At 37.0% G+C, this 16,498-nt stretch overlaps 1 pseudogene; it reads right to left on the bottom strand.

The window, feature by feature from the left end:
* Positions 1-964: 964 nt before the first annotated feature.
* LOC114630104 lies at positions 965-1,935 on the bottom strand (annotated as a pseudogene).
* Between the last annotated feature and the right edge of the window lie 14,563 nt (positions 1,936-16,498).

The raw sequence follows: 16,498 nt of genomic DNA on the forward strand, positions 1-16,498 counted from the left end.
TAAAAATCTGTAAAAGCGGCACACATTCTTAAATCATGAGCCATCTTCCTCACACCAAACTAAGCATAGGCCATGTTTCTTTCCTAATATTTACACAGGTGACATCTGTCAGTAATGTGTAAAGACACAGTAACAAATAAGTATAACACAAATTTTAAAATCAACTATAGATCATACACACAGAAATATTTCATTTTTGTGAAGCAAAGATGGGTTAAAGGGTTATGTGCAGTGAGTTCACACTGTCCTTCTGTTTAGGATAGTGTCTGGATGGGTATCAGGTAGTAAGTTTGAGCATGATTACATTAATTTCTATTTTAGAAATGCCTGCAGAGCAAAGTCCAATTTGGGAACGTTCTTCAACTTGCAAATTAACTGACTTGCACATTGAAAAGTGTCGAAGGCACAATTCTGCATTTAAACACTCAGAGTAACAAGGAAAACAATTTGCAATATTACATATGTACTGCCGAGACAGAAATGCTCAATAATTTTATCTTTCATTTTAAAACAATGGAATGTCACATAATATGCAGAAGTACCAGTAATCATACCAAATATAAACATAGGAATCAGCTAAAAGTTATTTCGTTTTTCAGTGTCAAAGAATCAGAAATCATATCAGAAAAGGGATATTGTGAAAATTTTAACAACTACCTTAGCATAACACCTAGTTTTCATTTCTCATCATGACCTCTAAATTTGCATATGTTACATGAACATCGAGATATATCTCTTAATTCACAATGAACATACTTGCAGTATACACATTCTCACATGCTTGTGTAAAAATGCTGCACAATTACATATATGTGTAAATATGTGTGTATGCAAACACACTTGCAAGTATAGTGATCTACAGTTTTGTGTGCAATAGCATACCCATTCACATGGGGTGACTTTGTAATTATGGGAAAAATTCTCAATTAATGACTCAATAACCAATTAAGAGCTCATTAGTTTTTCAATTAAGCTCATCATCAGAGGTTTTGGGAAAAGTTCTATTTCTTGTTGAAGGCAGGCTGAAGCTGGATATTCGAGAGTCACGGCTCATGAGCAGAAAGGGACAAACAGTGGGGAAAAGCAGAGAGGCCATTGCAGTAATATTCACCAAAGACCAGCTGGGCTTGTACAATAAAGCCCCAAAGAGTTGACAGAGAGATGAGAGTGTGTAAAAAGAAACAAAGGTACAAACCAGGAGAAGGATGGTTTTGGTGGCTCTGGCCTCAGGGGAAGATTTTGAGGACACCTTGTTCCTGGGCATTTGTTGCATCTTCTGCTTGTGTCTATATAGGATGAGAACCATGTAGCTGCTGGCCCAGACCATGAACCCTAGAAAAATAATGTCAGGAGCCAACAACAATGCTGCATAAAATATGTCTCTGGTTTTGTCATGACAGTCCCAATAGCAGTATAGAAAAGATTTTAGTTCAGTTGTGCTTTCATTGCTGTATTTTGCCCTCATGTGCATAAGATTTACACTGCTTTTATAACAAAGTGAATGAGCCAGCTCAGGTACACAGAATAACAAATGCATTTGTGTGTTTTGACTTTTAAGTCTGAACTCTTAGCATTCCTGACCCTGATAATAATGGCCTGGAAGACACTAAGGAAGGAGGTGCTGCCAACCCCCACACTCCTGCCCACCCTGTGAACGGAGAAAACTAGTTTGCATCCAATATCATTGAGGAAGTCTTTTGAACCAAAACCTGCAATTGACTGGGGAACTCCTTTACACAGTAGAGTTAAGATATTGGCTACAGTTAAGTGCATTACAATCCAGTCTGTGGACCGTAACCTGTACCCTATAAGGTAAAGAAACAAATAGTGGCCGAGAAGAGAGAAATTCCCCAGAACTCCAATCACAGTCTGAGACAAGAAGATCACTCCTACAGCTAACTCACTGGTGGCCATACTGTCAGTTCCTCACCTCAGACTGAGATCTTGAATGGGAAAATGAGGCTGAGACTGCACTGCACATATTCTTGCACAGGACATACAATAATACCAATCCAGAAAAAAATCTATAGTAAAAATTCATCCTATAGGGCAGCCACCATCATGGTATAAATTACACACATGAACATAATTAAATGGGGCATAAAGTGCTTGCGTATTTGTGGGTTCATACCCAGGGAAATTTGGAAAGTACAATAATGCTTCTGTGACAACACAAGCACAGGATACCTACTGTGGCTCATGTTACAAACATAGCATTGACCCCATTACAAGTGATTAATATACTACGATCTATTCTGTTTTGTGAAATAAACATTAAGCCATGCCAATAGCATAATATGGCAAAATATTATTAATTTAAGATAATGGATTATCTCTACATTGAAACCTGAGTGAAGAATGTGAATAATAATATGAGTTGAAGTTAGCAAATTAAAGGTTATATATGTAACATGTAAATGTAAAATGTAAGAAATTATCACTTAAACTGTAGACAGAGGTGAGATTAATGTTATTTTGTTAACAGAATTAATACTTAGAATTTTAGGTACAGTGATAAATTTAGGAGAGGACCATTCAGGCCCTTTATTTGCTCAGAATTCCCATTTTATATCATCTTATATTTCAATTCTTATTCTTATATTTTAATTGATCAGGATATTTTAATACACATGAAAACAAGATTTTATCCTAAAAGCTAAGGGTAAAAAGCAATAAAATAAAATAATTTTATTTTTTTCAATATCCCTAGTCACTTCCATGGAAGAAAGCAGGGGTATTTTCAAATTGGTATGACTACTGTTTCTATTAATCACACCCCCACTTTAGGGTAGAAAATAAACTTTGTGCAAAAGGAACATTCACTTCCATGAAATTTCAGGTATCATATCATTGTTTCAAGGAAGAATTTAATTCCTTATTAGAAGCATGAAGATATAATTAGTGTAAACCTAGAAGTGCTGAAACTTTACTATGGTTATAAGAAGAAATCACAGATTACTATTATTTTCAATTTAAGGTCATGAGAATTTACTCTACCATTTTTTCCTTTATGAAAGTTATTTGACATATTTTATAGAAAGTTGTTACATATCCAATGGCACAGTATTAGAATCAAGGACAAACACCCTGTGAATGTATGCTCCATGTGGACATTATTTACATGCTCCTTACTATCCAAAGTTACCACCGTACAGATAGCATAGAAAAAACTAAGTCACACAGACTTATATGCTTCCACCATGCTATGCAGTGTCACTGACCACAGAGACTCCTCTTTACAAGGTAACCTAGAGAATGATGTTCATAAAAGAAAAAAAACGTTTTTTTGAATAATATTTTATAAACCCATTAGAGCCAAAACGTTTTTAAATGGGAAAGGCCACAGCAGACACTAACAGTGAAGAGTAATTTAAATTTGAATTGGAATGCAGTGTTTCCATGACCCCAGTGTTCATTTCTTCCTGATCCCATTCCGTAAGAGTCTCTGTATCCTCTGTGGCTTTACCTTTCCTCAAAGTTCAGTCCCATGTTCTATCATCTTCTGCAATCACTTACCAAGTCTCTCTCATTTTACCTTTTCTTCTCAGGTTGAAATCTGTTACACTATCTGCACTCTTACTCTTTCCAGGATGCTGATTTTAATGCCATAGTCACAAAGATCAGGAGGCTAGCTGGAAGAAGTCACTAGTGGCTGAGATATGGATATATGATTTGGTGATTTCCCCTCCCCTCAGACCTGTAATTAATATTTTACCTGCAGTAGCAATGGACAGGTAATCTTGAACAAATAAGGACATAGTTCTGAACTTTTCTCCCTTGGTGACCATTACAAAGAAGAATTATAGATTGTTGCTATGAGCTCTTAAGGGAATAATATTGTGGAGTTCAGAGAGGTTGTTATGTGCTATGTTTTCTGGAGGTCTCAAGATGTCATCTTTAGCGGCAAGGAGATAGTATGACATGTCAGAAATCTAACATTGAGCTATGTGTATGCATTCTATTTTTTTTTTATTCTTTGAAGTGTTCTGTACCAAATTCTCATTTTCATTTTATCTCAATGGGCTCCATTAATACATTGTTAAGTTTCAATGACAAATATATTGCTGATATTCTCAAAAAATCCAATAAAATGACCCAGATATTATAAATTTACTCTAGTATTATTTTCATTTAATCTCAGGTGTCAAAGTTGATTAATCTCTGTTGGTCATTTGCTTGTTTTCACAACTGGAAGTAGTTTACCAATCATATTACCAAGGAAAATATTCTTTATCATTATTATTTTCTATTAAAAACCAAATTGAATCAAGTGCTAGTTTGAATAGAGGTTCTCTCCATGGGTGAATAATTCTACTCTCAGGTGTAATGGACTACTGAATGAAAACATGATTGCTAGGCATGTGTTACATACTTTTGAGTTTGGGTCAATAAGCACAAACAGGTACGCAAACAGCATAACCTGTTTTTATTGCTGTTGCTTCTCCATAATAATTAGGGAATAGCCTATTTTGGAAGATATCATGTACTTAACAGGTAGTACACAGAAAAATCAATATCAACTGCCTAGGAAACTTTCTCCCTGCTATAACTGTACTGCCACTCACATATTTATTGAATTGAGTAATAGAAAATAAAACTAAGCTTAGTCACCTAACTGTAAAACATCATAAAGTAAAATGCTAATATTGTTTTTTTCTCTAAGAAGTATATGATAAAAAATTGGATGTATCAAAAGAATAAATAGATTTCACTAAAATGACTACTGAATGAGCAGAAGTACTGCAGCTACCAAACATTATACATTTGAAAACAGGTCAAAAGTGGATAGTAGACTTTTGTCAAGGTTTATGTTGAATTGCTGTGATAATACTCCATGACCAAAATAAACTAGAAGAAAAGTTTGTTCCTATGAAAAGTTGTAGCCTGTCTTGAAGGGAAGGCAGGGTACATATTAAGGTCAGAGGAGAAACTGCAAGAACATTTTCTATGCTACTAACATTTGAGTTCTAAGGACTGACCTTATGCCATCAAGCTTGAAAGCAAGCACCTTTATCTGCTGAACCATCTTCCTGGAAAGTTGTAAGTAGTATTGTTTAATACTTTATAACTTCAATAACTGGCTATTAAACCAGGAGAATATTGATAAAGAAAGGCCATATGAATACCATAGAGTCCAGAGTGCAGCCTGTGATAGTATGGGAATGTGTTTACCAATAGCCTCAAGATCCTGTGCCAGAGCCTATGACGTTAGAAATAGAAAGGATAAAATTATTTTCATCACATGTTTGACACACAAAGTTGTAATAGTCTCATGCTTTCTCCTAAATGTGGGCCTGAGCTCAAGGTCCCCAAGCACTGACATGTAACTTAGAAGTTGAGAGTATAATGTAGGTACATACTACACTACTTAGAGTTGAGCACATCTCAATTTTACTGCAATGACTCTTAAACTGATGTTTAATGTGCATAGTTCATCCCAAAGTAAGAGATGCATTTTATGAAATAAAAGCTGCCAGTATGACTATTGTCTAAAGAAATAATGTAGTTATGTTGTTTCTCATTTTACAAATTCCCCCAAGTGAAGAAGTTTGACCCTATAAGTAGGATTGCTATGTTATACCACACTGTAGAATATACTGAGAAATACTATGAGGAGTAGAATGAGCAGGACACTTGACATACACTTTTCTAAGAAACAAAATGTTGCTCCGAATGACATGGATGACATTTTTTTTTTTTTGTTAAAAAATCAATCATCAAAATAGCCAAGATCAGAACTCAAGGAACAGCACAGATTGGAAAGAATGTGGAGCAACTGGAACATGCCTCCATTGCTGGAGGAAATTTAAACATGTACCACCACCTTGGAAATCAATTTGGTGATTTTTAAGAAAATAGGAATAGTTCTATGTCAAGACCCAGCTATGTATAGAATTAAGGCATTAAAAACAAAGACATCATAAATCTTTCAGACAATTGGATGGAACTAGAAACTATCTGAGGAAACCCAGACCCAAAAAGACTACATGGTATGTACTCATAAGTGTATATTAGCCATAAAGCAAAGGATAACTAAGCTATAATCCAGAGACCAGAAGAGACCAAATAAAAAGGATTGCCCTGGGGGGATGATTGTTGAATCTTTCTCAGAAAGGGAAGGAAAACAGACAACTGAAATAGATGGAGAGAGAGAACTGGGTGGGACAGGAGATCAGGAGAGGAACAGGTCATGGGTATCAAGTGTAGGAGGAGAGCATGGGGGAGAGAGAATAGAAATCTGTGATGGTCAAGGGCAAGGATCATTTCTAGGGTGTTCCTGAAACACGGAATGGGAAGGGCAGACACCAAGTTGTCTATTGTGGTGACTGTAGCTGAGCTTCCGATCAATGGGGACTATGGAGCCTGAAGTGACCACCACTGTAGTCAAGCAGGACTTCAAGTGAAGGGATAAGGAGATCAACCAACACACAAAGCTCAAAATGTGTCCTATCTACAAGATATTCAGGGACAAAGATGGAGCAGACATAGAGAGAATGAGTATCCAATGACTGGACCACTTCCCACCCACCCCATATGCTTTCTTTTCCACTACCTCTGGTGAGTGGTGGGCTACAAGGAAGGTTAAAGCATCATCATTAACTGGGGAAAATATATAGCCATAAGGAAAGGAATATACCATGATTATTGTATCTCCACCTAAACAAAGTTCAACCCAACACAAATAAAGCATCCAATTGAAATATTTGAGACCCTGAAAGATCAGAGTGCATTGAGAAAAAACTCAGATTAGAAGCAGACCTAGGGACATAATGAATTATCTATTTGCTCAGCAAACAATTTTCAAAACTGATAAGTCCCATTCCATGAAACTAAAATATTTCTCAAGTCATGCAGGACATTGCTCTTCCATTTTAAATTATTTTCTGTTTTGGGTTTTTTGTTTTGTTTGTTTGTTTGTTATTTGAGACATGGTTTCTCTGTATAGCTCTGGCTGTCCTGGAACTTACTCTGTAAAACAGGTTGGCCTCTTTACATAGGTTTTCTGCTTCTTTGCTTTCTGATCAACTATTACGGTCCACTGCTCATTCTTTAAGGTATTTCTACCACATTTCTGGCTTCTAGGAACTTTATGTTCAGCACATTATATACTAGACATTTGAAGCAATGACTCACCTATGAGCAAATGTATTTTGGTTTTGTATTTTTGTGTTGGTATAACCGCATTCAATGTAACATTTCAAGTCCACTCACTTACCTGCAAATTCCATAACATTTTTCTTGACAGCTAAATTAAACTCTTGTGTATATGTAGAACCTTTGAATCATCAACTTAACATTAAATAACCATTGCACAGTGTGAGATTACTCTGTCTGAATTGTTGACAGGGAGGCCCTAGGTACCCTCATCAGTAACATGGTTGCCAATGTCCCTGGATGGTGATAAGAAGTTATGATAATTTCCTATTGTGAAAGACACTGCAAAAATAATTTAATATTAGAAAAATCAAGTTGGAATTTGATTGGAAGCTCCATGCTGTAGTGCTAAAAGACTTTAAAGAGGTTGCTGGATAGAAAATTATATGCATTGCCTTATGAAGATATGAACGTTACCAACTATGATAGACATATTTGTAACATAGTGGTAGAAGAGTTATGGGATAATCAGCCACGATCTGATTGGATTTTAGGATTGTGTTTCTTTTAGCAACACAACTAAGAATATTAATTAGATTGTATGAAAGATCAAGAAACATAGTGAAATTTAATCATGAAATATACAAACAGTTCTCAATAGGAAAAACATTACTACCAATGGCTAATGGATATATCAAATGTTGTTCATCAAATTAAAATACATAATAGATATAAACAGTAAAAATACATTGACAATCCACCTCTTCTTAAATGACCTTAGCTAAGGAGACAAATCGAAACTTGAGCAAGCACACTCAGTCAGTCAACAGGTTTTCCAGCAGAGGAGTGAGAATTAAAAGAAAAGTGATGATTAGACAAAATTGCAGCATGACCCCAGGCTGTTCTGAGGCTGAAGGCAGGTTTGTTTACTCCCCCTTTTCTTTTAAACCCTATTAATTACATGCAAGCATTTAGGTCAATTCTAGGTTGAGGAACCAACAATACAATAGGTACAAACAGTCAAGGAACAAACAAGGCAATATACAAAGTCCCCTTGATCAACCCTGTGATTGATGTTTCTAAGGGCTTATCAGGATGACAAAAATATCAGAGCCTACTTCCCTGTCCCAGCCCACAGTCATATTCATGCCTGAGGCCTACGTCTTTGTTCTAGTCTAAGACTTGGATTTCTGCCTGAAGTTACTTCTCTGTTTTAGCCTAAAGTTAGATTCCTGCCTGAACTTCTTTGTCATGGCCCAATGTCAGATTCCTGCCTAAAGCCCTTTCCTTGTCCTTGGCTAATGTTGGATTCCTGCCAAGCAGCCCCAAAAGCTCTACACAGAAACTAAAGTAGGAGAGGATGTATGCAAAAAAGAAACCTTATATATATAGCGGAGGCTAATATCACATATCCGATCCACTATATAAATAAGTATGAATGCTCCTCAAAACACAACAGATCTACCACATGATCCATCTGTAGGTACTCACTCAAAATAATCCAAGTCAACATACCACAGAAATGCTTGCATATCCATATTCATTAAATTATTCTATGACATCCAAGTGATGAAAACAACTTACGTGTATATCAAGAAAATGAGTGGTATCTGAGATTAAAAGCAATAATAGCAGAATAGAGAATCTCATGTGCCAAATAGAAGTCAAACTAGAAATGTGATTATGGCTATCTATGTATTTGAAATTTTGACTGCAGTTGACAAAGGAACATGTTGTTGCCTAGTACAGCTGATACTTGGGCTGCCAGGAAGCTCAGGCCTCTTTTGGTCACAGCTAACCCTGTTTACATCTGATAGGGTGGTTCCTCCACTTGATTCACAGGTACATCTCATGTCATGGAAGAACAGCTTCTGCTGCCATTCCCACTGCTTGCCACCAGTGGAGGGTGAGGATCGTAGACCTGTGGCATGGTTTCAGAGCTGCAAACACAATGGTTGTACCTAGGGTACTGGCAGAATAGCAGGAGCTCAGTGAAGGTTGCAGCAGCCTTGAGCTTGCTCAGATCCTCCTGCTGCATATGCTGCTCAAATATATAATATCCCTAACTCTGAAGAGCAGTAAATTATCCTAGATGAAAAATGGTTCATTTTCTGTATTATCTCTTCAAAAGACTATCTTTCTTTGCAGGCACTGGAAGTCATGCTGATGCCCCTGATCATTTCTCCCACTAAAAATCATATTGATATCTGTAATCAGTGCTCCTGCCAGAAGCCATTTTGTGAGCTATGCTGCCACTGGAAATGATGCTGATGTTCATGATTTCTGCTGCCACTGAAATCCATCTGATGTTTGTTATCCATGCTACTGACAGCTGCTGTGAGCTGGGAGGAATCATTAACAGTGGTATCAATGACTGCTGACTCATAACTGAGAATGAGGCATTCAGTGCTATTGTACCAACCAACCACTTGCCACCCCCAGCCTCCCAAAATAAGGTACAGCCAAGATATCAAATTATTTTTTTTTTATTTTTTTTGAACATTAGATGCTTTTTTATAGCATGTTTTACAAGGGGAGGGGGTAAGAGGGGCCAGGTGGTGGAAAAGTACAGAATCTTCTTGGCCTCTGCCTTGAAACATGTCATGGTCTATACGGTACACTGCCTTGAATTATGATCTACCTGCTATTCTTCAGAAGATATGGTACACTGCTTGAGTTATCGTCTCCCTGCTATTCTTCAGAAGATATGGTACACTGCTTTGAGTCTATCTGCAGTTGCCAAGCAGGATCTTGCAGTTGCCAAGCTTCAGGGGACATCTGGATTAGAACTTCTAACAGCAGGCATCACGGGTGATTCATTTTTACCTGGGATGCTGCGTGAGTTCAAGCTCCTGGGAGTCCCTGTTTCTCTCGGTTTTCTGGGGTTGGGTACGGAGCTGCCGCCTGTGACCTGCTCTATGCTCGGGCCCAGACCAGAAGTCTCAAGATATCAAATTATTGAAGAGAGTCCTTAAAAATCTTGATAATGATGTTAAAATGTAGCTCTTGAAAGTTGACACTTCTATCCAGGTGGTACAGAAGGGTACAGATATGTTTAGAGGGTTGGCCATCGAGAGTCTGACCAGGCTCCAATAAGTACATGGCAACAAAAATTGAACATTCTTCATTTTATTGTGGGGGCTGATATAGTAGAGGGTGGATCTGGGAACAATGAAAATTGAGTGTGATAGGGATTCCTTTTCCAATCTATACAACTGTATTGGACTGTCTTTACTCATCAGCTACAGTTAGTGTAAATAATAATAAAATGAAGTATATTCAATATTTGTTTTTACCATTTTTATTCTAGGTACTACAGCTTGAGGTCAAGAATGGTGATACTTCACAAAGTTCTTTTATTTGTCAGAGATTCAAAGCCCATAACTAAATATATTGAAAGCAATATACACCAAACCAACAGCTAATATCAAATTAAATGGAGAGATACTTGAAGTAGTCCCACTGAAATCATGAACAAGAAAAAGATGCTCTCTCTCTCCATATCTATTCAATATGTACTTGAAGTTCTTGCTAGAGCAATAAGACAACAAAAAGAGCTCAGGGATGTACAAACTGGCAAAGAAGATATCAAGGTATCACTATTTGCAGATGATCTGATACTATACATAAACAACCTCAAAAATTCTACCATAAATGTCTACAGCTGATAAAGAACTTTATCAAAGTGGCTGGATATAAAATTAACTCAAATAAATCTTTATACAAATGATAAATGGGAAGAAAATGAAATTAGGGAAGCAATACCCTTCACACTAGTCAACAATAAAATGAAATCTTGGAGTAACTCTAACCAAACAAGTGAAAGGTCTATATTAAAAGAAATTCAAGTCTTTCAAGAAAGAAATTAAAAAGACCTCAGAAAATGGAGAGCTCTCCCATGCTCATGGATTGATAGAATTAACATAAGTAAAAATGACCATCCTTACAAAAGCCATCTACATATTCAATGCAATCCCCATAAAATTCCAACACAATTCTTTGCATACATGGAAAGAGAACTTCTCAATTTCATATGGAAAAACAAAAAACCCGGGATAGTGAAATCAATTCTTAACAATAAAAGAACTTCTGGAGGAATCAGCATCCCTGACCTCATGCTCAACTACAGAGCAATAGTGATAAAAACTTCATGGTATTGGTACAGAGACAGACACATTGATTAATGGAATAGAATTGAAAACTCAGAAATAAACCAGACACTTATGGACACTTATCTTTGACAAAGAAGCAAAAAATATACAATGGAAAAAAGAAAGCATCTACAATAAGTGGTGCTGGTCTAACTGGCAGTATGTATGTAGAAAAATGAAAATAGATCCATATTTGTCACCTTGCATAAAGCTCAATTCACAGTGTATTGAAGACCCCAACATAAAGACAGATACACTGAATCTAATAGAAGAGAAAGTGGGAAAGAGCTCCTCGGCATGGGGCAGGGGTTTCTAAACAGAACTCCAATGGCTCAGGCACTAAGATCAAGAATTGATAAATGGGAATTCATGAAACTGCCAAGCTTCTGTAAGGCAAAGGGCATAGTAAATATGGCAAATTGGTAACCTACAGATTGAAAAAACTCTCTAATTTCTTTATGGAGTCACTTTGTGCCATGAACTTTCCTCTTAGCACTGCTTTCATTGTATCCCATAAGTTTAGGTATGTTGTGCCTTCATTTTCAGTTTCCATGACTATGTAGGCATTTTGATGTTTCCATTGTTTTTGAAGTTCAGTTTTAATCTATTGTGATCTTATAAGATTCAGGGTGTTATTTTGATCTTATTGTATCTGTTGAGACTTGCTTTGTGACTCATTAAATGGACAAAAATGGTCAAATTTGCAGACGATTCCATGTGTTTCAGGAATACATACATACACACACACACACACACAAACACACACACACACACACACACACACACACACACACACACACACACACATATATATATATATATATATATATATATATATATATATATATATATGAATGACTTTAGGCTAGAACAAAGAAAGTAATGTTAGGCAGGAATCTCAATCTTAGGCTAGAACAAAGAAGTAATTTCAGGCAGGAATCTAAATCTTAGTATGGAACAGAGAAATAGGCTTCAGGTATGAAAATGACTTTGGGCTAGGACCCGGAATTAGGCTCAGATACTTTGGTCATCTGGATAAAGTCCTTGGAAACAGTGATCATAGGAGTATTCAAGGAACTTTGTTTATTTCCTTGCTTGTTCTTCGAGTATTTGTGTTTATTGTGTTGCTTGTTCCTTGACTATTTGCATCTATTGCACTGCTAGGTCCTCAACCTAGAACTGACCTTACTACTTGCATCTAATTAAAATGGTATAAATGCAGATTGTGAAAAAAAGAAGGTATAATCCAGTGAAAGGCAAAAATCCCCTGTATTTTACATATTTTATGTTTGAGCATTAATTATCAATAAATAGTAGGGGAAGCTGATGTAGTAATTAATTAAATAACGACCTCTGGTCATGTCAACTATCTAAGCTACAGCAGTTCTGCCTAGCTCAGCCGCCATGTTTCTCAGCCAGAGGCCACGTACGTGCTGCAACTAGAAATGGCCAGCCAGAAACACCAGCTCTGCCACCCATGAGACACCAGCATGGGAGATGGATCTGCCATTCTTCCATGTTGTCTCCGCAAGGCTGGGCATTGCCCAGACCATCCTACCATCCATGCAGGCCCCATAGACCAATGAGACTCTAATGCTTAAAGATTAATCAAAGGCTTATATATTTGGTAATGACCACTAACAAGATACCCATACAAACAGAAGTATAACCCAATACCCAACCTACACCCACCTCCATCTCCTCTCTCTACCCCTCTCCCTTAGCTCCTCCTCTTCCTTTTCCTCCCCTCCTCCTTACTCCTCCTCTTCCTCTTCCTCTCCTAACTCCTCCCACCTTAGTTCCTCCTATAGGAAGCTAAAAAAAAAAATAAATAAATAAAAATTAAAACAAAAAGCATACAAAAAATCACACACCAAAATTCACCACTCCTGAAATCTAAGCAAATAATGAAGTTATATAGAGTTAGAATTGCCTTCTAAATGGAAGCTGTGAAGCTTCATATTAAATTTCATAGTTTTAGTAACAACTAAAAAGAAGATTCTGAAAAGGACACTTCATCCTCATCAAAGGAAATAAATGTACTACTATGTCATCTCAATTCTGAACATCTATGTCCCAAATAGAGGGCATACACAGTAGTAAAAGAAACACTGATAAATCTTAAATCACACATTGAACCTCATATATTCACAGTGGGAGCCTTCAACACTCCAGTCTCACAAATGCACAGGCCATCAAAACAGAAAGTAAACATAGGAATGATAAACATAACAGGTTATGAGTCAAATGGATCTAATAGATATCTACAGATGATTTCATACAAAAGCATTATATATATATACCTGAAGCCCATTTCCTTGTCCTTGGCCAATGTCAGATTCTTGCCAAGCTGCCTCAAAGGCTCTCTACCTCTCCCCCTTTTTTATTTCATTAACAAGACTGAGACTGTTTTAGGTCATTCTGACAAGAATGCCTTCAATATCCATCATGGAATATGCATTATCAAAAGCAATGCACTTCTCTCTTAGGTTGGTAAGGCTCAGTGCAGAATCTTACCTGTCCTTGGCTTCCCAGCCTGTTAAATTTATAACTCTGTCTGGGGGTCCATTTTCAGTTTCAAGCCATGAACTTTGGCTGCCAACATGCTGTTAAATACAAGCGTTAACACGATGAGCAGGAATAAAATTATTCCCAGGACAAAAAAGGCTAGCATGATCAAGCTATATATGCCATTCTTGAAGCTTGACCAAAATGAAAATACTGACCTTAGGACAAGGATAATTTCATTGGCAATATCTGCAGCATCGATGCTCAGCAGAGCAGCATTCTTTAAATTCATAATCTCACTCTTCAAAGCTAAAACATTGAGAGGTGTTAGAATTATGCCAAATACCCTAGAAGTGTCTTTAAACTTTCCCTAATTATAATGACTATCATTGTAAATTTTCTAAGTAACACAAATCTATTGGTATTTGGCATGACACTTGAGATGGCTCCTTATTCTTAAAACTCTGAACATCCTTCCAATAATTTGAATAGAATAAAGAGGATCAAACCATTGTTCCAAAGGCCTATCTAAATCCTCTTGCATACTCAACAAATTCTAATATTGTTTTTTTTTTTTTTTTTGCTAAATGATTAACAAAAGTATCTTTCTTAACTTCTTGTGTTACAGCAATTGCAGAAGCAGTGGTGCTAGCAATTCATGTAATTAAAGCAGATATACCAGCAATAATCAAGCTTAAAGCCTCACTCACTTCTTCTAGTACTTGCAAACTTCTTTTTCAGAATACCAAGGTCCTGTAATACTCAGGTCAATAAAACAAAAGCTGGTTGTTAGACACCTGTAATAGACATGGCAGGTTTCAACACATTAACAAAATCCTAACAAAATTAGGAAGTGTACAATCAATGCAACTTACATTAAATACTGTAGAAGAAACAAAAGTCATTTTAACATGAAAATTAAAAGAGCCTTAAGACATGTACTAACACTTGTTTGAAATCCTGATCCTGTCCCAATTTTATATCTCACTAACATAACATTGTAGAGCACTGCAGCTAACTTCCAAATATGTCTCTGTAAATGTCCAGATCCAGACTTCCAAATGAAGACTATTATTTCCAATATTGGATTGATTTCTAGACCAGTCCATGGTTGAGTCTGAATAACTGGTCACCTTTAAGAAAAATACAAGACTCACTATAACTTCTCTTTTTGATTCTTTGTCCCATAAGGTCTACAAACTTGAGGCAAGGCAGCTTGTCCCATCTAGGATATAGGCTAGCAAAGCAGTCAGAACATATGTCCAATACAGCTTCCCAGTCACCATTGTCAGAAAGCTCACAGGTCAGCATCATACTTTGTCCCAGCATCAGCATGTCTTACCAGTCACTCTGGAAGCCACCATGCTTCTTCAGCAATCCTGCAGAAAAAACACAAACATCTCCTTTTCCCCATATTATAAACCTGATCGGGATCATGCCTTATACCAGTAAGTGGATTCTGCTTTTTCACCTATTCCTGTATCTTTTTATTAATTTTATTTGAAAATCTATTTTACTAGATTTTAGAATGGCTACTCCGGTCTGATTCTTGGGTCTATCTGCTTGGAAATATATTTTCAGTGCTTTACTCCATAGTAATGTCTATCTTTATTTCTGAGGTGTATTTTTTTGAATGTAGCTGAATGATGACTCATGTTTTTGTATCCTGGTTTTAGGCTATGTCTTATTATTATGGAATTGAATCAATTGATGTTGAGAGATATTCATGAGTACTGGATGTTAATTCTTGCTATTTTGATGTTTGTAGTGTTAGTGTGTGTGTGTGTGTGTGTGTGTGTGTGTGTTCTTTACTTGTCCTGTTTTTTTTTTCTGACATGGAATAGCTTTTCTGTGTTTTCTTGGGTATATTGACTTTCTTTAGGTTGTAGTTTTCTTTATAACATTTTCATTAGGGCTGGATTTATGGATAGAGATTGTTTAAGTTTGATTTTTGTCTTGAAGTATTTTGTTTTCCCAATCTGTTGATAGTGTTGTTGGGTATATTAATTTATTTTGGCATCTGTGGTGTTCAAAGGCTGCATGACATCTGTCCAGGCCCTTCTGCATTTAGATTTTATGTTGTGAAGTCAGGTGTAATTCTGATAGGTCTGCCTTTGTATGTTACCTGACCTTTTTCCCTTGAAGTTTTTTATTTTTTAAAATACATCGTTTATTATTTTTTGCTATCATTATTATGTCATTTATTTACAATCCAGCCATCCCTCCCCAGGTCTTCTCTCCCACAGTTATTCATCCTATTCCTTTTCCCTCTGTCTCTGAGAGGATGTTCCCTCCAGTCAGGCCTTACCCCCTCCCTGGTGCCTCAAGTCTCTTGAAGTGGTGAATCTTCTCCCACTGAGATATGATCAGGCAATTGGATACCTTCAGACCAGCTTGTGTATGCTGCCTGGTTGGTGGCTCAGTGTCTGGGGGGGCTCCCTTGAAGCTTTTTTTAAATTGGATATTTTATCTATTTACATTTCAGATGTTATCTCCTTTCCTTATTCTCCCCCCCCCCCCCCGAGAATCCCCTTATCTCATCCCCCCTCCTGCTGCTTCTATGAGGGTGTGCCCCCACTCATCCATACACTCCCCCTCTCCACCCCTAAATTCCCTCACATTGGGGCATCCAGTCTTTACAGGACCAAGAACCTCCTCTCTCACCAATGCCTCTGACAAGGCCATCCTCCACTATATATATATAGCTGGAGTCATGGGCCCTCCATGCCTGTTTTCAGGCTGGT

This window comes from Grammomys surdaster, unplaced genomic scaffold (genome assembly GCF_004785775.1).
Source record: "Grammomys surdaster isolate TR1022 unplaced genomic scaffold, NIH_TR_1.0 327, whole genome shotgun sequence".
Classification (NCBI taxonomy): Eukaryota; Metazoa; Chordata; class Mammalia; order Rodentia; family Muridae; genus Grammomys; species Grammomys surdaster.